The sequence below is a fragment of the Ovis aries genome, chromosome 5 (assembly GCF_016772045.2).
Source record: "Ovis aries strain OAR_USU_Benz2616 breed Rambouillet chromosome 5, ARS-UI_Ramb_v3.0, whole genome shotgun sequence".
NCBI lineage: Eukaryota > Metazoa > Chordata > Mammalia > Artiodactyla > Bovidae > Ovis > Ovis aries.
The window spans coordinates 62706836-62721975 of NC_056058.1; the positions used below are offsets into that span (position 1 = coordinate 62706836).

Here is a 15140-nt window from a genome sequence, read left to right on the forward strand (position 1 = left end):
CACCTACACACGCATAGATGTAATAGGTACTGAGTCTATCGGCAGTGAATATTCAACAGTTCATTTCTAGACTTCATGTCTCCACTGAAGTTTTAGTCACTTGCTCTTTTCTTATCTCCCCTTCTTCTTCTCCCCTCCCCTCCCTCCCCACTTCTTTACTTTCTACTTTTCCCAGAAACTGCCTCTTTTTTTAGTAGTAATTATAAAATCTCATATTCTTCAATGTCAAAGAGGCTTGAGAAGCTTTCTTATACAATCCTCTCACTTTAGTTTTGAGAAATCTGTGTGCTGGAAAGGAAACCATGTGCCATCAGTGGCTTATCTTTGTCTTTAGGAAAGTTTTCAAGCTCCACGGGCATCTCCCCGCACTGCATGGCTCGGGCCCTCCACTTCTCTACCTCAGTCTCCACGCAGTAACCACACAGACCCTTCAGTTCCCACCTCGGGGCCTTTTCACACACTTTTCTTTCTTCCTGGACAGTCTTTCACACCTGGGCATACACCTCTTCTCCACCACCCCACATTCTATTTATTCCTTAAGTCTCAACTCAAATGGTACTCCTTAGACCACACACTGTTCCCTGTTCATTTCCTTCCTGGCACTCATCAAATTTATAACTGTGTATTTAGTTGTTTAATGTCTCTTCACCCATTAGAAAGCAAGATCTCTGGGGCTAAACGCCATGTCTTGTCCCTTTCCCCTACTACTTCTTCAGTGCCATATACAGTGCCTAGCACTTGATAGTAACAACAGATAGTAACAAGAAACTTAAAAGTGCATTAAATAATTAAACGCACTTAAAAGTGCATTCCAGCATACAGTAGGTGCAGACAAATACTGCTTGATTCCACTTTTAGAAGGTACCTAGAACAGTCAAATTCATAGAGTCAGAAAGTATACTTACTGGTAGATGTCAGGGGTCAGGGGTGAGGGTAGCAATGAGGACCTGGTGTCTAATGGGGACACAGTTTCAGTTTAGGAAGGTGAAAAATTTGGGAGATAAATGATGGTGAGAGTTGCACAGCAACGTGAAAGTATTTAGTGCCACTGAGATGTACAGTTAAATATTGTTAAAATCGTATGTTTTGTATGACTTTTACCAAAATTTAAAAAAAAACATTAAAAAAATCCAGTGAATTTTTACAGTAAGGATCATGGCTGAGCTATTCACATTCCTATCAAATGAATAACTATTGCTTATTAAAATATTTACTTGTGATTATCTATGTTTTGCTAGACAGCAAAAGAATATATGGTTTATTTTGTTATCTTACTTAAAACCTATTCATTCTGTTTCTTTTGTTGAAAGTATACATGGTGTAACTTATCTAAATATGATCAAATATGTCTCAGATCAGTCACTTTACTGCTTTATTAAAAAAATGAAAGTAATAGTGTCTAACATTTACTGGGACCTTGCAAGTTTCAGAAACATTGGTCTAAGACTTTTATATGTATTAACTCATTTAATACTTACAACTATCCTATGAGGCGGGTATGATTATTATCCCCATTTTGCAGGTAAAAAGACTGAGTGGTAAAGTCACCCACCCATTATTACACAGCTAGAAAGTAACAGAGCTAGTTTCTAATGCAGGCAATTCTGACTGCAAAGCCTGAACACTTATCCAGGCCATGCTGTGTCTTTATGAAGTGTTCCATTAATATTCATTGAAAGAGTAAATGAAAAATTTATCCAAATTGATTAGCAGCAAAACTGAGGTTAAAACTTAAATCGCTTGATTGATAATCCACTCCTCTTTCTATGCAAACAGTGAGCTTCTCAAGAACTAGCAGAGTGCAATAAAAAGAGAAAGAAGAAATTAACAAATTGGTCTGTTGCTGGTAATGACTATGGGAGGGACCTTGTGTTGTAGATTGTGGAGTGAAATGGAAATCATCCTTTTAGATTCAAGCAGGACCTAGTGGCAGGTAGAAAAACACTGAACTATTGAAGAGGACTTAGGATAAGGAATTAGGTTCTCTAGAAACACGAAGTGGATTTATAGTTATTATCACCACCGATTCTCATATTTTAGATGAGATTTTTCAAACCTGTTTCTGAAGTATAAGCAACCGTCAGTTTTATGAGAGTGCTGGTCAGAATTCTATTTAGGATGAAAGCTCCAGCTGAGTGCCTTGTTCACTGCTGCCTCCACAGCGTGCGGAGCATCGCCTGGCACATAGTAAGTGCTCAGTAATATTTATTTAATGAGTTAATGGGAAAGGCACATCCACAAATCCATCAGTGTGTCCTCACTGAGTACCTGTTATTAAGTTTATGCAGTCAAGGCACAGTAAGGCTCACAAAGAAAAATTAGTCAGATTCCTTTCTGTGGAGATATCCTAATCTAGGTGGACCTCATAACAACTACCACTATTAATAAAAGTCGCCATCTTGGGGGTGTGCTTTGTCTATATGCTGTACTATGTCCCTTTATTTATTATGTCATTTTCATACTTCTAACACCCGAAGGATAATGGCATTAGTACTAGACTCCATTTGTAGATGTAGACACTGAGGTTTAGAGATGCCGATTCCTTGATCACAGTCACAAAGCAAGGAACTTGTGGAGCCAGGATTTGAACTCAGCTCCATTTGACTCTGGTATCAACTATGCCAAATGCATTCATCCCATTATTTCAAGGTCACCACCTATGGGTGAGAGGCATGTTGGGACTACCAGTGTTTGCAGCATTAGAAGGTAGGAGCAGAGACAGAGACAGCACCACAAGAAACACCACTCAGCCTCTCCAGGTCTACATATGCTGCTGACCTGGACCTGAGATACTCCCATTCTTCACCTGCCACAACCCTATTTGTTGTGGAGGACAGATTCAGGAACTCCCCTTCCTGGAAGCCTTCTCAAACACTGTAAGATCAGGTTAGCTCTGCCCTCCTTCACGACCCCTCATTGTAATACTTCTCATCCCACATTCTCATCTCATGTGTTTCCCACCCACTATTCTCTGAGTTCTTCCAGGAAAGTGTTTTATCCTTTCAGGGCTAGTACAGTGCCTGACCTATAGTGTATCATTTCCTAAATATTTATGGAATAAATGAATTTTGGGTAGAAAGTGCCACATATGGATCCAACCAAAATATCACAGAATTCAAAGGAAGGAATACATTTTAGGGTGCTAATTAAAACTCCAAGCAAAGAACTGCTGAGAAGTTGGGTAAGGTGCTCAAACAGTGCTGCACTGCATATGTGTGGACCTAAAGGGCTCAGCAGATGAGTGGTGTGCAGTGTGCTCCTGGCAATGTCAACATGGTGAAGACATTCTTTATGTTCCTGTTCGTGACCTGGGAACTCATGCTGAGGGTGCTACTGTCACTAGTGCTCAGTACTGCCCCTGCCCTATGCTCGGGGCCACAAAGGTCAAGATCAGGAGAGAATCAAGAGTGGAAGTCTATCGTGATGATGAAGCTGAGCCCAGAGCTGCATGTACACTTCAGTTCAGTTCAGTCACCCAGCCATGTCCAACTCCTTGCAACCCCATGGACTGCAGCATGCCAGGCCTCCCTGTCTATCACCAACTCCCAGAGTTTACCCAAACTCATGTCCATTGAGTTGGTGATGTCATCCAGCCATCTCATCCTCTGTCATCCCCTTCTCCTCTTCCCTTCAATCTTTCCCAGCATCAGGGTCTTTTCCAATGAGTCAGTTCTTTGCATCAGGTGGCCAGATTCTTGGAGTTTCAGCTTCATCATCAGTCCTTCCAATGAATATTCAGGACTGATTTCCTTTAGGATGGACTGGTTGGATCTCCTTGCAGTCCAAGAGACTCTCAAGAGTCTTCTCCAACACCACAGTTCAAAAGCATCAATTCTTCAGTGCTCAGCTTTCTTTATAGTCCAACTCTCACATCCATATATGACTACTGGAAAAACAATAGCTTTGACTAGAGGGACCTTTGTTGGCAAAGTAATGTCTCTTCTTTTTAATATGCTGTCTAGGTTGCATATGTTGTCATAGCTTTTCTTCCAAGGAGCAAGTGTCTTTTAATTTCATGGCTGCAGTCACCATCGGCAGTGATTTTGGGGCCCCCCAAAAATAAAGTCTCTCACTGTTTCCATTGTTTCCCCATCTATTTGCTGTGAAGTAATGGGACCAGATGCCATGATCTCAGTTTTCTGAATGTTGACTTTAAAGTCAACTTTTTCACTCTCCTCTTTCACTTTCATCAAGAGGCTCTTCACTTTCTGCCATAAGGGTGGTGTCATCTGCATATCTGAGGTTATTGATATTTCTCCAGGCAATCTTGATTCCAGCTTGGGCTTCCTCCAGCCCAGCATTTTTCATGATGTACTCTGCATATAAGTTAAATAAGCAGGGTGACAATATACAGCCTTGATGTACTCCTTTCCCAACTTGGAACCAGTCTGTTGTTCCATATCCAGTTCTAACTGTTGCTTCCTGACCTGCATACAGATTTCTCAGGAGGCAGGTCAGGTAGTATGATACACTTAATCTTATCAAAATGAATGGAAGTAAAGAAATCTGAAGGAAATTCAAGACCACAAAACTAACTGAACTGAAATACTGGATTGGCCAAAAAGTTTGCTCAGATTTTTCCATAACATCTTATAAAAAAAACCAGGATGAACATTTTGGCCAAACCAATACATCATACTGTTTAAACCAAGAATAACAGTGTTGTGAGAAAGACCATCCTGCTAAGTCATGATGGAGGCGGAAGACAAACAGCAGCCCTGGAAGACAATCTTTCCCTTGGAATTACCTAAAATGGAACTTCATTTTCATTTTCATTTGAGTGGATCCATTAGTGCTAATGCCATGAGGAAATCAATACACAATAAGCCAGTTCTTAAAATCCATGACTAGATGACTGTGATTAACAAGGGAAAGAAAAGAACTTTGGAAGAATGTCTCCAGAAGTTTCAAAGTATTCATCAGCTTGCTACTAGCCCTGAAGAGACTTTCATGACCACAAAAGATGTTATTAAAGAATTCACAAATGATGGTGTCAAGTGCCTGAAACAAAGGAACACACCCAGAAAAGAAAATACTACGGAATGACTGAAAAGATGTATATGGAATTTGTACTTGATACTATAAAACAGTCTGAAAAAAGAGAACATAGGCACTGATGCTAGGTATTTGACAGCAATCAACAGAAGAGCTGGCCCTTCAGTAGCTGAGGAGACTGTTAAGCTTCCTGAAGGGTTCTTCCTTTCTACTGAGGACACAGTTCTTGGGCTTGACCTCGGTGGAAACCCTATGGTAGGACAAACAATATTCCTTGGAACTTTTTTAGAACCTGATAAAACATATCTTCATTTGCTACTACATTTTACAGAGATCCCAAAGCAAAAGGAATAAAGGAAGGAAGGACGGACGGATGGATGGAAGGAAGCAAGCAATCAATGAAGAGACAGAAGAAGAAGGAAAGGAAAGGAAATTAGGGAAGGGAAAGAAGGGGAAGAGGAAAAGAAAGAAACTTGTGTATTCCTGGGTCTACCTCCTGATAGAATTAGGCAGGGCCATTTCTCAGTTTCCCTGAGGGAAGATCCCTGGATCTAGTGGACTTTGTAAGGCATCCCTAGACACCACTGGGTAAAGCTTAGGGCTTCAGTTCCCTCAGATAACCTTCTATTCCTCTTGCCCCACCCCCAGGTTGCAGTTCATATGGAGAGAAGTACTGTTTTAAGAATACAAATGTCAGTTAGGAAAAAAAAAAGTTTTAAAGTAGAGTTGAGGGTAAAGTGGTCATTAAGATTCCTGTCTGGATGTTTGGACTACGTTAACCTAGGAAAGTTATCCTCTATGAGCCCTAGTTTTTACATCTATACTGTTGAGATGACAAAAATTACTGCTGGGAAGTCAGAATGAAGCCATACATTAGGAGCTCAGCTGAGTGCTCTGTCCTTTGTAAGGACTCACGTGTTTGTCACGGTCGCTGCTGCTGCTGGTGCTACTTGTCTTCCAGCATTATTATTAGGCAAAATTGGGAGAGTAGGCATTTTATGCAGAAGTGCCCTTCTGAGGAAAAGTACAGAGACATGAGGAAATGGCCTGCCCTCAGGTATAAAGACTCATGGCATCGGCAAAAAAACCTAGATATTTCATGCTGAGAGAGAGTGACTCCTCTGAACCAAGGAATCAAATACTCAGAAAATTAGAGAGCTGATGAAACCACGCTCCATTCTTGTTTTAAAAAGCTAAATATCAAAATGAAGAGCCCAACATATGAGCCCAAGGTGTGTGTCTTTTCCACTAAACATACAGCTGAGGCTCTGTACCGTGACTGCCATTTTGTTCTCAGGAAATGATCCCCTGGGAATGTGGGCTGCCATCTCTTATTCTTTCTGGAGAAGAGTGATGTGTCATTAGACATCTTTTCATCTCGAAGAGTGATACCAGTTTCAGCTCTATGTCTAACCACCTAGTCTTTTCCAAAGGCTGCCCAAACAGAAATGTGAAAAGATGGGACTCGGTCCTTATGACTAGGATTACAGGAGAGTGGGTGTGCTGGTATAAGTGATCCTTCAATTAGCTCTTGTTATGAAAGTTGGACATGCATAGAACCTATTAGAAGGTTTTCAAAATATGTGAAATTATTTAGCTACTTACAGGCTATATCGGTGTACTACTTTCTTGAAGATGCCATTTCCTGACGATGCTAATTATGGAGGCATTTCAGAATAATGACCTCATAAAGTTCAAGCAGCTGTCTCTGCGTGCAGACTTAGATAACACACAGCTATGACCTCACTCAGGCCAAGGGCAGGTCTTAATAGCTTGAAAGGACTGTGGTCAGAAAAGGAGTTTGGCTTACACTGTTTTCCCTCTTAACTGTTTAATAAAAGGAAGTGTCTCATTACAGTTGCTTATTTCCTCCATGATTCCATGGGGTTAGGGCTGTGGTACCTTCGGGTCATTAGACAAAAATGAGAGTGATGTCTTGGGATAGATTGGGAACCCCAAAACTCAGCCTTGTTCTCCAGTCATTGGAACACTTTGGTTATTTTATTCCATCACATTGGTCATTTAGAGTTGAAGAGTCTAAAGATACTAGTCATTTCTAAAGGCTGATTAGATCATTTTCCCTGGGGAAAGAGCTTCTCTACAGAGGAACTTCAAGATGTCCAAGAAGATGGGCTCTGTGTTTACTGAGAGACAGGAGAAGTGATCAGGCAGTTACAGAGCCTGGGGTATTGGGGAGTAAAATGAACTGCTGCCCATACGTAATGGAAGGTCAGACGCAGAGTGAGCGTAATGGGAGCCTTATAAAAGCAAAAGGAAAAACCAGGACCATCCACTTACTTAAAATGGAAAAAGGAATGTGTGTTTTTATCCCAATGCCCATCAGATTTCTTTTAGGAAAAAAGGAGTGAGAGTAGGAGGAAATTAGGCGTAGGAAAATGTTATACAATTTCTCGGCCTTTCAAGCATCTTAACATCTGAGGCAGGTCAGGAAAACCATGGTGGAATGAAGACTCTGGATTCAGGAGACATAAACTCAAGCATAGATTCTGCAGCTGTCACCGTTACTGTGTGACTTGAGGACAACGTTCCCCTGCCCCCCAGCCTCCATCCCTTGCCTGTCATATAAGGGAGTTAGATAAAGCCTCTATAGGTTCTGTCTTTACTGGCATTCTAGAGTTTGTTAACAAGCTAAAACAAGGATCCTGTTTTCCAACGTGTAAGACACAGAAAAAGTATACAGTGAAGTGACCTATAAATTCTGCTGAACTTTAAATGTGAATTCGATGCAAATATGGAATTAAAAATTAGCATGAAAATCATTGTCCTCTGTAGTTTAGGAAGTGTAATGCAGTTGCTTTGCAGTGGGAAGAATGAATTTTGCACGTGCTGAAATAAGCACTGACAAACGTTAGAAGAGATCGACGCTACAGTAGCCTAGGCTTTTTTCCCCTTTGTTAAGACTTTTTCTTTTCTCATTTTGCATCCATGGTTAGATGGAGGACAAATATCCTTGAGATTCTACATGGGTCAATGGTACAAGGATGTAGAAGAATGTCAGGTCACCTGAGCACAGTCATAAGTAGTGACATCATACATAGGTTTAGATGACTCAGATGACCTAAGGATATACAGCCTCTGGTCAACCTGAGGTAGTATCTACCTGTCCTGAAAGAAAGGAAAGTTTATGCAGTTGTTACACTTGAACTTGAGCTGAGAAAACAACCTTGGAGATGGGAATTCATGCTTACTGAATGCCACAACATATGTTAGCATTTGACACATTTTGTTTCATTTAATCCTTATGCTAAAAGCACCCTATCAGAATGGGGCTGATTCCCCGGTGGTTCAGTGGTTAAGAATCCATCTGCAATGCAATAGACACAGGTTCAATCCCCAGATCAGGAAGATCCCCTGGAGGAGAGCACAGCAACCCACTCCGGTATTCTTGCCTGGAGAATCCCACAGACAAAGGAGCCTGTTGGGCTACAGATCATGGGGTAAAGAGTCAGATACGACTGAAGTGACAGCATGCACACACCCTAGCAGAATACAGTTTTTAAACATTGTTTGATTTTCTGATTCCTATTTGTAAAATGTGGATATGAAACCTTGATGAAGGCAAATAAGGTCTTACAGCTTGTGAATAATATTGGATTGGCCAAAAATTTCACTCAGGGAGCTTATGGAAAAACCCAAGTGACCTTTTTGGCCAACCCAATATAAGCTGAAATTGAAATCTTCCCTGACTCTAAAGCCAGTCCTCCTCCACAGTATCTCATCACCTTCTGAAATCCCAGTTTTCATTCTAGTTCTGCCTTTGTTTGACTGTGGTACCTGAAAAATAACCACTCAGTTTACTCATCTGTTAAAAATCACAACCAGCCAATTGACCAAAACAGTACTATATGGCCTCTGTTCATCTTCCATGGTTTGTAGGTGGACATTACAGCACCACATTTAATTCTCTAGGAACAGTGCCTCTGACAGTCATGAAACATGGTGGCCCTTGGCTTTAAAAGGTCCTTGTACAACCTGAAACTATATGTAAACTGTATCATATATTTATATATCGGTAATGTTTTAGAAGAGTCCAAAGCTTTCCTGAGGTCTCAATGGAATCCATATCTCCAAATGCTTTAGAACCTTCTGATCAGTAGATCTCCTTGTGATATCTTCTAGCTCAAGCATCTGTAACAAACTGAAATAAATTAAGGTTTGGTACATGAAGGGAGTTCAAAGACAGAACTTACGCTTGCACCAAAGATTATGCGATGTCATGGAAACAGACCTGGCAAAGAATCGAGGACTCTGGATCCTGGCTTACTCTGCCTTATCACTCAAAGAGATGTTAATTCCTCTCTCTCCTCTTGTAAACAGTTATTATAAAACCAAATGTGATAATATGGATGAGAATACCCCTGAAAATATAAAGTTTCCTGCAAAAGTATGACATTAACTGAGAGATATTAAAGTATCAAGTCGTTTCACTAGTTGTCAACTGAGAAAGAGGGAAGATTGTGAGCTCCATCAGCAAAATTTAGAAGCCCTGCTTTTTCATCCTTCACCAAGGTCCAACATCTGATACTTATGTGTAAATTTCCTTGACTTTAATGAGAATCAGTTGCAAATACAGCTTGCAGGGTTCAGATGGAGATCATCACCAATCTGGGAGCTGACAAACAGAACTTAAGTTTCTTCCCTAGACAACAGTAGTTCATCCTTTTTTAAAATCTCCTTTATTCCATGAGGCAGTGGTTCTTAAACAATGGTCCAGAGCCAGCAGCATGAGCATTACTCAGGAACATGTTAGAAATGCAAATTCTCAAGCCCCACCCTTGACCTACTGAATCAGAAATTCTAGGGGTGGGCTGTGCAGTCTGCATTTTAACAAGCTCTCCAGGGAATTCTGATACGCTACAAGCTCAAGTTTGAGAACCACTGTCATAAGTGATTATCCCAGGACAGACCTCCTGGGCTACCCTGTTGGTTATGGGAACTCGAAAGAGAATGACAGAGTTCCAGTAACCTGGAAGAGGATCAAGCACAGCTCACTAAAGGGCAGTATAGGCCAGGTTGGGCTGGAGGACAGCAGGGCAGCAAACACGACAGGGGCGTGTTCAGGGCTCCCCTGGTGGTCTAGTGTAAAGAATCTGCCTGCTGATGCACGAAACACAGGTTTGATCCCTGGTCTGGGAAGACCCCATATACTGTGGAGCCCATGAGCCACAACTACGGAGCCAGTGCTCTAGAGCCCGGGAACCGCAACTACGGAGCCCTGTGCCACAACTTCTGGAGCCTGTGTGCCTAGAGCCTGTGCTCCGCAACAAGAGAAGCCACCACAATGAGAAGAAGCCTGCACGTGCAAGTAGAGAGGAGATCCTGCTCTGCAACCAGAGAAAGCCCACGAAGCAATGAAGACCTAGAACAGTCAAAAATAAATAAAAATAAATCGAAGTGCAAGTTCAGGGTGTTTTCACAGGTCTAAGTGAGGCAGCTATACTCAGTCTTATGCAAACAAAGGTTTCTCAGAGAAAGAAATGCCTAAATTTAGGTTTCCAAAGGATGAGAGAACTGGTCATTTTAATGTGGAAAAAACTGAGATTTAGGGCACTTGGACAACTGTACTCCAGGTCACACAACCTGCAAGCAAGTGGTAGTGTTGGGATTTGAATTCAGGTCACTCCAATTCCAGAGTTCTTGCTTTTAACCATTACAGTTAGGCTGGAAAATAGGTTTTATCAAGTCTGTCCATCCTGATAAATTGATAATGGCTTCCAGGAAGGCTGGTGATGAGGACTCTGAGACCTGGGCTGGGCTCAGCAGGAAAGGATGCCACAATTAATTAGTGATGTCTGCCTTGGGTACAGAATAGGGGAGTATATGTGTCCTGCATGCATTTGCTGACCCTGCACTGCAGAGTACTGCCTCCAGGACTTAGCACAAAGAGGGACAGACCTGCAGAGATGTTTCTTATTCATGGAAGATTATCTCTGACTTTAAGGACTTAAAGCTCTGTGGCATCAGTGGGCACCTATTATATGTTACTAGGAGGTAGTCAGTGACAGCTGAGGATGTTATGAGCTGAAGAAGCATTCATTGAGAAAGGGAATGAAGTTTTCTTCAAAAAGTGAAGCTGCTGATTAAGTGTAACAGTGAAAAACAAACAACAATAAAGATCAATCTTATGAACCTAAGCTTCAAAGTCTGTAGGACAATTCACTTTCATTTTTTACTTCTGTTATTTCCATCAACATGGCAGATGTTGATATGATAGAAAATGTCACTGTTCGCGTAATGTGTCAAGTTGGCACTCTCGTGCCTAGGGGAAACTTAAATTTAGAAACGCCACCCAAAAAGTATGCATTCAACATACCTAATGGCTCAACTATGGAGTAGTTTAGAAGTTACTATCAGTCAGAGGGACTGAGAGCATGGCTCTTTAAGGCAAAGATGGTACTAAGTTAGTGCCAGTTTGCTTCACACATGGTTTATGTTGTTGAGAAGATGGTAGATGAGCTCTTTGAAGGGTAATCAAATACTGTTTTCACAATATATTTGTTAAACCAATGTATGGACTGAAACAACAGTAACAACACAACAGCAACTGGTCCTAATAATCAGAGGAAATCTGATAGGTACCATCAAGTCAGCGAGTCATGGGAAATGACTTCTGGATGAATTTCCTCTGCAAAAATTCTTTTTCACTTCTCCCTGTCTCAACTTCACACTGAACTGTTATAAAAACACTTTTTATCCTTGAAATTAACAATTTTTGGAAGGAACTTGTGCCCTGGACATAGAGATCAAAAGAAGAAGATGACCTCCCCCAAAATCCCAGGTCAGAGCTGTTGGCCACCTGGGCATTTCTCCCCAGGAATTGTGAACATTCATCTCTCAGTAATCATGACTTGGACAACCCACGTGCACCCCTGCCCCCATTATCAGACGCTCACTTTGCAGTTATGGGCAGCCTTGGGTTTCATCATCTGAACAACTGGGGTGTAAGCCTCAGTGGTCCCCCACCTCAGGGCTCCGCCTGCTGACAGAGCTCCCCTAACCCCCACCTGTAGGTATCAGGAACTGGCTTCCCACTGGTCCTCCTCCCCCAAAGCATTTACACCAGAGATGATGGGGGAGCTTATCGCCTTAAGATTTATTTACCTTATCTCACACTGGGAGAAGAGATTTGACAGTACCAGGAATCAAAACATTTCTCTGCCCAAGTCCTGCTGACCAGTGCAGAATTATCTCTGATTCATTTTACATTTTAAACATTATCTGAAACCTCAACAAGGAGAAAAAGAAAACATGACAGCCGTCTGTGGAAAACAGGCTCTGGGGTGCAGGCTGATAAGGACTTCACCTTTAGATAATCACCTGGAGAACCATAAGAAAGGGACTCAATGTGCAGAGACTGTGTATCTTTGTACCTTAGCATCTTCTGAGGTACAAATTCCGACACGAAGGAGGTGCCCTGGAGACCAAGGCTGGGGGGGTCTCTAGTTTAGATTATATGTTCTGAAAGAGGAAGAGAACCATTTAAAGGTCCATATTGAATACACTGAACCCTGAAGGTTCTCTTTTGCAGGGCTCCTGATCCATTCGTGGAGCGGTGAAATACCAAGTCAGTTCAGAGAAACTGCCTTAGTGGCTGTGCAGTTGATTCACGTCCTTCACCCCTGGTTGGTTTTGTAACATGTATCCCAAATCCATCCCTACCCATCGAGCAGTTCTGGTGCTGAAGCTTAGCTATGAGCTGCCATTGTGCAGCCTTCTCTTTAACCCAGGTCCACGGCTGTTTCCTCCTTCATTCCAGGGAGAGAGACAGTGTAGTGCTTTGGGTTGAGCCCAGGGTTGAGGGTCATAACAAGATCCAGTTTCTATATCTACTTCTGCCACTGTCATCTTATATGATTTTGGACAAGTATCTTCCTCCTCCCAGGAGCCCAGTGATCTGCTGTTAGTGCAGGATTGGGCTTCCCTGGTGTCTCAGACAGGAAACAATTGGCCTGCAATGTGGGAGACTCGGGTTTGATCCCTGAGTCAGGAAGATCCCCTGGAGGAGGGCATAGCAACCCACTCCAGTATTCCTGCCTGGAGAATCCTATGGACAGAGGAGCCTGGCGGGCTACAGCCCATGGCATTGCAAAGAGTTGGATATGACTGAACGACTAACACTCATCTCTAAGGAGACTTTCCACCCTAACATTCTAGATCTTCAAGGGAACTGGAATTCTGGGTTCAACTGAAATTGGTGTAACCAGAATTTGCCAACTTTCTTCCTCTCCGGCATGAAGCATCACTCCAGGCATCACAGGGGATATGCTTCTATCAGATCTCTCTCTCTCTGAACCACAGCACTCACAGGCAAGGGGTGAGTGGAAGAGAAAAACAAGTTTACAGTTATCTCTGGTGCACAGCAGAACATACTGTGTGCTATGAGCAAAGTACAAATGATTACAGGGTCTAAAAGAGGCAGAAATTGCATCTATTTACAAAAAGTCAGACTCACACTTCACGGCATTTCAGATGAGCCTTGTCAGGGAGGGAATTCAGACAGGACACAACTTAGTTTCTATAGCAACATTCACTGAGCAGGTCTTTTGTGCCAGCCACGGTTCTGAGCACTTTGCACACAATAACCCTTTATTCCTCTCAGTCTTTTGATATTGAGGCTGTGATTATTATTCCCGTTCTGCACATGAAGAAACTGAGGCATACACTGCTTAAGTAACAGGCCACGAAGAAAGGGGTATGTGTCGGGATTCAAACGCAGGCAATCTGCTGGACAAGCTCCCGTTGGCAATCTGGTGGCTCTACTGATTGCGACACGTGGAAAACCACTGACTGGAAACTGGAGAACGAAGAAGGTCTGACTTCAGGGATGAGCCCTGTGGCCGTGGGCAAGTCCTTTCATGCCTCTGGTCTCCCAGTTTCTTACTTGTGAAATAGCAGTGCTAAGTACTGGCCTCACTGGATTGTCATGACAATTCAGTAAAATGGGGGATGTAAACATGATTTAAATGATACAAAGTTCTATATATTTTTCTGTTTGTAAATGCTTTTTTTGATGTGGATCATTTTTAAATTATTTATTCAATTTGTTACAATATTGCCTCTGCTTTGTGTTTTGGCCACTAGATATGTGGGATTTTAGTTCCCCAACAAGGGATTGAACCTGCATCCCTTGCATCAGAAGGTGAAGTCTTAACCACTGGTCTACCAAGGAAATTCCTACATACTTTTTTTGAATTTATTTATTTTTAATTGGGCATAATTGCTTTACAATATTCTGTTGCTTTCTGCCATACATCAACATGAATCAGCCATCGGTATACATAAGTCCCCTCCCTCTTGAACCTCCCTCCCCTCCCCCACCCCATCCCACCCCTCTAGGTTGTCACAGAGCACCAGGTGGAGTTCCCTGTATTATTTACAACAAACTCTATATATTTTTAAATAATAGAAGAAAGCAGAAGGAGCAGCATGAAGAGAAGTCTGAAGGTGGTAAAGTGCAAGGTGTATATATTTAGGCATGTGTTTCAGGCAGAGTGATTGTCCAGAGTCCCATGAGTAAGGGCTACCTGATGGGTCAGGCCTGGGGTCTCTTCCTCAGAGTTACACCTTGGGGAGTTTCCACTCAAGGCTTTACTTCTCATCTCTACTATCTATGCTTGGCCTTGACTGTGCTCTCTAAGGTAGAGAATCACAAATGTAGTCCATTTTCCTCATGTTTTGTACTGTTGAAGCTCATGCCCAGAATGCCAACACAATTCTCATCAGCATTTGAGTTCAGCCACAGCTTTGAATGAAAGGACTAGACCCTTAACCCTCAACACTAATATAGGCATTGGCACATTAGTTTCAGCAGAATTGGCCCATGTAAGCGTGACACTAAGGGACAATCCCAGCATAAACAGACTTATCTCAGGAATGTCTGTGTAGTAAGATGTGTTACCATCATCTTCTCAATACTGTCCAAGGCAGCATCTTCAGATGGTGTCCAGGTTACCATAGGAACTGGTGATAAAGCTTAAGGGATACGGTAAGAAAAGGGCACCAACTCAAGGGATACTCAGTGGGAAATACACTGGACTGGCACCAGAGGATCTGAGTTTGAGCCCTAGCATGACTGATTTTTGACTAATTTCCCCCAGAAACTGGACGAGGAAATAGCAGCCCAC

At 42.2% G+C, this 15140-nt stretch overlaps 1 protein-coding gene and 1 pseudogene across 11 annotated transcripts in view; both read left to right on the forward strand.

The window, feature by feature from the left end:
* Positions 1 to 15140, forward strand: part of GRIA1 (glutamate ionotropic receptor AMPA type subunit 1) — a 353267-nt gene that overhangs the window by 154862 nt on the left and 183265 nt on the right. The window lies entirely within an intron of this gene.
* LOC114114899 (adenosine deaminase-like protein) lies at positions 3990 to 6309 on the forward strand (annotated as a pseudogene).